Source organism: Netta rufina, assembly GCF_964035555.1.
Source record: "Netta rufina genome assembly, chromosome: 26".
In the NCBI taxonomy this organism is placed as follows: domain Eukaryota; kingdom Metazoa; phylum Chordata; class Aves; order Anseriformes; family Anatidae; genus Netta; species Netta rufina.
In genome coordinates this window covers 5,442,275-5,450,113 of record NC_140150.1, presented here as the reverse complement: position 1 = coordinate 5,450,113, position 7,839 = coordinate 5,442,275, and positions in this window count along the sequence as shown.

The following is a 7,839-nucleotide window of genomic DNA, read 5'->3' as shown; positions in this document are numbered from 1 at the left end:
TCATGCCAGTTGTGGATATTCTGGGTCATTCCTGAAAGGTCACTTCCCTCCCCATTGTGGGTTTCCACCTAGTTGTATCTGCCAGGGAAAGAGAGAAAAATATCACCCTGGGGCTCTCCAAGATGGAATTAGTCCTTCAAGTTTACCCTTTTGGGCACGTGCCTACACACATGGAGGGAGCACGCAGTCATCTCTGCAACACACTGCATACTCCCATTCCTCAAGAAGCCCAGATCTAGTGTTGACAAGGTCAAACACAAGAAGAAAACTCACCCAAGGCTAACGGAAGGCAGAGAATTGAAAGATTAGTCACCATCCAGATGTCTGCATTCAAAGGGAAAGAGAGAAGTGCTGGAAAAAAAAAAAGACCAGCTGATGAGGGGTGGAGGACACGAGACACAAAATGGTACAGGACGCAGACTCTGGTATTCAGTCTCTGTCTCTGCTTCCAAGCCACATGGCATCTGCTTTCCTCTGTGTGCCCCCATTTCACCTCTTGGTCTCTGTCTCCTCCTAGGGGCACCAGAAGCTCTTTGAGGCTAGCAAGGGAGAATTCTCCCAAGCATGGCCAACTCCCCCTGGAGTACCAAGCCAGCAAGGTCCAAGGGATAACTGGCTGTCCCAACTCTTAGAAGAACCCTGAGAGGTTTCTTCTCAGCTATTACCCATCTTGCAGGACACAGGAGAGTGTTTCCCAGCAGATCAGCCAGTTTACTTGGAGCATCAGTGTTTACCTAAGCAAATTGCTTGGGAAGTTCTGTGCATAGCAGGAGAGTTGGCTAACAGAAGTTGTCTGAGAAATGGAGAGAAAAAAAAACACACAGGCAGCACTGAGGGCAGTGAAGAGGATGGCTAAAGGCATCTGGACTCCCCAAGGACGTGGTTGCCATTGTAGTGGGTTTACGTGGCAAGGTTTTGGTAGAAGGAGGTGGCTTCTGTGAGAAGAATCCAGAAGCTGCCCAATGTTAGATAAAGGCCAGTTTCAGCTGGCTTCAAAGAGACCCGCTGCTGCTCAGAGCTGAACCAATAAGCAATGTTGTTTGTGCCTCTGTCAGAACATATTTAAGAAATAGAAAAAGAACAACAACAAACTGCTGCACAAGAGCAGCTGGGAGAACGAGGAGGGAGAAACAGACTTGCAGACTCCAAAGTCAGTGAAGAAGGGAGAGGAGGTGCTCCAGGCACTGGAGCTGAGGTTCCCCTGCAGGCAGTGGATAGGCCCCTGGTGGAGCAGGCTGTTCCCCTGCAGCCCATCGTGTACCACATCAGAGCAGATTTCTGTGTTGCAGCCTTTGGAGGAGCATGGGGATATGCCCTGAAGGAGGCTGTGGACCGTGAAGAACCCCTGCTGGAGCAGGTTCAAGGCCAGACCTGACCTGTAGCCCATGGAGAGGGGACTGCACAGGAGTGGGTGACCTAGCAGGAGCTGCTGCCCATGGGGGACACATGTTGGAGCAGTTTGGATGGACCCCATGGTATGGATCTGTATTTGGAGCAGTTCTTGAAAAGCTGCTGCCTGCAGGAAGCCCGTGCAGGATCAGTTTGGGAAGAACTGCATCCCATGGGAGGGATCCCATATTGGAGCAGGGGAAGAGAATGACTGAGATGGAGCAGCAGAGTTGAAGTACTCTAGACTAAACACAACCCCCATTCCCCCATGCCACTCAGGGGGAAGGACGTGAAAGAGGGCAATGGGGGGAAAGTGTTTTTTGCTTCTTTCCTTTGTTTCTCACTTCTCTAGCTTGTTAGTAATAGGCAATACGTTTTACTAATCTCCATACTCTGATACCCTGAGTCTGTTTTACACATCACAATAACTGTAGAGTGATCTCCCCACCCTTATCTCAACCCTTGCGACTGTTGCATGTTATTTTCTGCCTCTTTCCCTTTGAGGAGAGGGAGTGAGAGAGCTGTTCTGGTGGAGCTCAGCTGCCCACCTGAGTAAAACCAACACAGTTCTCCATGAGTAGTTATTCCTGGTCTTAGTGCCTTTGTCAACATCACTTACTGCATATGCAAATAGGACCATACTCCTACAATTACATGGCAATCAGAGGCAAATTACATTCTCGCTGTTTACTTTCAGTATATTTAATTAATCTGGTTATTAGATGATTAATGAAGCTTGTTTGGTGAAAAACTCATAGCATTTACAGCAAGAGCTCACACATGCCCACAGCTGGCATCTGGCTCCACAAAACTGGGACCCTGTGCCAGAGGCAACCAGTCCAAACCTTATTCCAGGGACCAGCAGAGCTGGGCTAAGACTGCAACCTAACCCACGGCTCAGAGGTGTTCAGGGTTCAGGTTCTCCAGTAAGCCCTCCACGTCAGCAATGCCAAACTGGTCCCTCTGCTCAAGGCAACCACCAAAATCAACCCACAGAGCGTGCAACGAGCGTGGTGAGTAGAGACGTGACAGATCTCTCCAAAGGGCTTGGGCTCATTTTTACAACAAAGTACTCAAAGACATTGGGGCAAGCACATGATGGTACAAAGCACCATCAATCCGTGCTATCTCTATCTCCAACCCCTAACCTTAAACTTAAATATAAATATGACCCTGACGAAAAAATAAATTGACAAAAAGTCCCCCCAAATCCTGCTAACGGAAGCATTTTGGTAGACCTGAACATGCTTTGGGAGCCTTTATGCAACCCCAGACACAACAGGATCTGTGCATTTGCTCTCTCCAAATGCTAACAAACCTAACCCTAACCCTACCATAAACATAACCCTAATTATATCCATGAAAAACACGTATGTTGCCACTTTCCCCCATCAAAAAGTGCTCTTAACAAAATCCTTCAGGTACACCTGGACTCCCTTTGGGAGCTTTTGCACCACCCCACACACAACAGGACTCTGTGCCTTCTCTCTAGGTGCTATCTTGTTGCCTCATATCTACTGGACATCCCTCCAGCTCTGTCTTCCCTCCCATACTGACTTCCCTGGACAGCCTGCGCTCCTCGAAGTTCACTCTTGCTTGTATTTGGTTAACCTACCAATAATTAAGTGACATGTTCCTCTATTATCAAATTGCTCTACCATGATAGGGAAAGAATGAGGAGAACTAATTAACGATATCACTTTCTTACTCCAGGTTTTCCGGTTCTTGTATGGGGTTCCCATAGCAACCAGTACAAAAGCTGATAATTGTGTGTGGTTTTTATAGGGTTTTAAGTGCCGTTCCTTCCCTTTGTTATCCCCATCAGATAACAAAGGCTCTGCGAGGAATGCGGCGTAACTCCGGGCTCAGGAGAGGGATTTCTATGCAGTGAGGAGGAATGAAAATGTACTGCAAGTGAAGTGTGTAGGGTGACAGGTCCTACTCGTTCACTTCAGACACCTGGAGAGCAGTTATCTTGGGAGGGGATGCACAGTCTGAGGACGCACCGACACAAGTCCCCGGCCTGGTGTTCCTCTATCAAAGACTTCCATGATTCACATCAGCCCCATCTCCACAAGGAGCAGACCTCTGCGGAGTGAACAGTTTCACAGGGGGCTGCACCAATTTTCACAGCATCCCAGCATACAAGCACCCCGCGTCAGAGGCTGTCTGCAGGGCTTTGGCTTGCAGTGCCAGGACATACTGAGCACTGCGGGACTGGGCAAGTGCCCCTAAAGGCTTCACCTCAGCATAGGCATGAAGCAAACTGGGCACACACCAGTGCAGACATCAGCTCAAGCTCTGTTGAGGTCCCTGTGCTGGAACGCAGTTCAGCACCATTCACCCTCCATCCTGTCCCTTTTCCTAAGCACCAAGGTTTTTTCTGCTTTGCGTTTTTGATGAGAAACCTTTGCATTTAAATAAAGAATAAAGCCTGGGTTCAGATCTGAACTCTGCATCAGAGTAGAACAATGTTTTAATGAATTAAATGTATTCTAAACCAAGTATAACTTCTTAGCACTCAAAAAATTGAGCAAGAATAACTTAAAGAAAAAGCTAACAATCCAACTTGTTTCATCAGTCTCTGGCTGAGAACTGGCCACAGGCCAATCAATTATCTCGAATTTTTTCAATATTCAACTCTCCTCCAACAGCCAGCTTCCAGGCTGTGAATTGTAGGTGAGCGGTTCCTCCTGTGACAGCCACTTTCATTTCGTACCAGTTTGCAGCGTTGTGGCTTCCCCAGAGCAATGCAGGCCCAGAGGCCATGCACAGCAAGGGAGCAAGGCACGATGCACTGGCTGGCACCGTCAGTGTTGGTGCTGGGGGTTTTGGAGGGACACTGGCTGTTTGACATCCAGTAGCAGCATTTACAGACTCAAACACAGCCCAAATGGCAAGGAGTAGCCACCAAAGGCTAATCCCAAGGGTCCAAAAACATGAGGAAAAACCTCCCAAAACCCAAACCCAGCCACCCCCATCTGCCATCAGCACTCAGCAAAGCGCGCCTTGTCACAGAGACCAGCTGCCTGCAGCTGATAGGCAAAGACCCAGCGTGCATGCAGATGTTTGCTGTGCATGGCAGGGAAACCTTGGGGGTGGGAGGCTGCAGGGATGAGCCCTCAGCTGTTCTGCTCCAGGCTGAACTCACCCTGCAATGCCTCCCCCTCGGCTACCCCACAGCCTTTGCCCAGGGTGCAGGACCGAAGGATGCTGTGAGGGGAGTGATGCTGAGGACAGAGGGCTGGTCCTGCACACAGCCCACACACACACTGTGGTTATGCTGCTGCTGAAAGTCACACACACAAAATCCGGGCCTTCAGGCACCTGAAGCTCACACACCTCCACTTGAGACACACCTTGCCACCATCCACAACAATGCAGGAGCCCTTCCTCTGTCTCTGGTCTATCCAGCATCCTGGGGAGAACATTCAAGCTAGCAGAAACCCCCCCTGCCCATCCAGGCTTCTTCCCCTACTCTAGAATTGTTTTCATTTCCCCCTTCCCCTCCCCCCTTCTTTTTTATTCTCAATAAAAACATAATTACAGGCTTTTAAAAAAAGCAAATTATAGTGACATACTTTAATTATCTCCAAGCAATGGAGGACTAAATTACACAGTCAGGGAATCGGAGGTTACCTAAAAATAAAAGCAAGAAGCTTCATTAAATGCTAATTGCAGCTTTTGCTGCTGAAGTGAGATTTCAACACAATCTGCCATTGACTCACTCGGCCATACAAGAGAATATTGCCACTGGGGACCGACCCTCACGTATGTGCCACACGCTCACCTCCCAGCCATGGGCCCTGGCTGCTGGGGATGCTTCGCAGAGAGGAACCAGGCAGTGGGCACGGGGGTGCTTCCACCTCCCACTGGGGGCCCCTGTCCCCCTGGGACGGCTCGGAGGCATCATCTGCCTCCTCAGCAGCACTGATGCACTCACCACAGCTTTCCAGCCTCCTCCCTGGCTTCTCACAATCCAGGAAAATCACACTCAAAGTCTCCATTTGTGTCTTCGAAGCTCCCAGTGGCCCCCCAAGGGCCTGCTGCTCCAGGACAAAGGTTTCAGCTGGTGATGGCTCTCAGTAGGAGAAGCATTTTCTAGCGCAGAGATGAGCTCAACCTGCTCACTGCGGAGCTGGTCTCCCACGAAATGAACCACAGCAAATGTCACAAGCTCTGCTGCCTTCTCCTCTGAGTGCCAGTGGCACCTTGCTCCAAGCAGCACTCATATCTCCTGAGGCCAGACTGGGACCGCGCAGCTCTGCCCACAGGCCAGTTGTGGAGCAAGGGAGGAACCACTAGAGCTCCATCCTCCACCTGCCTGCTCCAGCCCTGCTCTCTGCATCCCCTTGCTCCAGATTTCCTTACTCAGGGGTTCTCCTGTGGCTTTGACAGGCGGGCTCCAAACCCGAGCGGCTGGGGAGCAAGAGATGAGACTGAGAAATCTACAGAGAAGTGATTTGATTTTATTTTTTCCATTTCCTATAGAGTTGGCCTAATTGTGTCACTAGAGTCTGTAATTTGCCTCTCACAGAACAGAGTTAATGACAGGCTCCACGCTGCTGCCTCACATACAGGCTGGGGACATGCACACACACACACACACACAACGGGACCCAACGCACCACTGGCAGGGTGGTGGGACCCCAAAAGCTCCCAGGAACAAGGGGGAGCTCAGGAAAGGAACTCCCCATCACAGCTGAGTGGGGGAGATACGAGCAGGAGAACCTTGGAGTTGGTGCTACAGCAGGTTTTCTGCCCCACTTCTCAGCATGCCATTAAAAGGGAAGAAATGTACAGGCGAACCGCTTGGGGAACTCAAGCAGTTATTGTCATTTAAATTCAGCAGTCCTTCACGAGAATAAGGGAAAAAACAGGTAAGTGCTTTTAAGCTGCGAAGGACAAGAGGAGAACAACAGCACAGACTTTGGTGCAAGCACCTTATTAAAAATTTACATGAAGTGCCAAAACCTAGGAATTCCCCCACCAGATCACTCAGTATCTACTCTGCTCCTCTTGCCCTCAAACATGTCAAGCAAAGCTGAAACTCAATCCTAAGAGATGCAAACCAGCTCCCGAACCTGCCCCAACAGCAGCAGCTATCACCTCTCTGCAGATAGCAGCACCAGAGCCTGCCTAGGTCTGTGTCACTCTAAGTCCATCTCAATTGCTTATAGACTGCTCCCTTTTAATTAGCTTTCATAATCAAATAAGTGTCTAGAATTAAACGGCACTGCATCAGGAAATGCCATACAAAATTAACCAACCATGTTCAGAGGTCACTGCATCCGCCACTGAAACACATCCAGCCCTGGGAGGGATGCAGCTCTGCCAGCACATGGACACAGTGCCAGTAGGGGTAGGTTGGAGCTGATAAAAATGGGGCCAATTAAAATTCTGTTCCAAGACCAGTGAGGTTGGCTTTGTACAAATATTTTGCATATCTACTTAAGAGCCTCTTTATATTATTTAAGCTAAAGTCTGTAAAGAATAAGACTGAATCACTGTAAAGCACACTTACACCAAAATAAGTACCCACATGAGGACTCTCTTGATTTAAAACTCCATCAGATCCATCGGGAAATCAGGGTAGCTATTGCGCTTAAATAGGGCCTGATGCAAGAGGGGAACATGAATCTACTTGAAACTATAATAAAGATTTGGCCAAGTGACTTCTTCTCCAAGCATCAAAGGTGCCCCCTTGGGAAGCACCATCCCAGATATTGAAGGCCAGACCCCACCACCTCTCACACCAAGCCATAGCTCCTGGGGCCACTGCTCGTGCTGTGCCCTGCGTCCCTCCACAGACCACCAGAGCACAGACACGCCTGGGGGATCTGCTGGGTGGCAGCACAGTCATTCCCTGGCCACAGCCTCTCTGGAGGGCTCAGAGCATCCCTCCTCATAGGAGCTGCAAGGGGAAGAAGAGGAATGCTGTAATTAAAGTGGAATCAGCCTTTCCAGTCATTGTCAGGAAGAGCTTGGGGTGGAAGGCTGCTTGTAAAAACAGCAGAGCAGTAACAAAGCTAGGAATGGCACCAGAGACATCGACTTGGGTTTTCTAGGAGCCCTGTGAACCAGGCAGCATTTCACATCTGATCCGACAGTGATGAACGCAGTGGGAATGGAGCAGTTCTTCCTCCTGAGAAGCTCTTTTGACAAGTGTGATCTTATGAAAGTTTCAGGCGTTTCATTATATTTTTCTTCTTTAACTCCTGCCTTCAAGCCCTGCTCTGTCCTCCCTGCATCAGCAGGGACAGGCTTGGATCCCTTGCACTGATTGATAGCTGAAGGTCCCTGCAGTACTTGGAGTGGCACCAAGACCTCCCCTCCCCGGGGCACACAGCCAGAGGCACAGACTGTGGGGCTGCAGTTAATACACAAATAGGTCTAGAAACATGCAAAACAGTGCGATAGCTTCTCCTGGGCTCAGAGAGGGAATACATG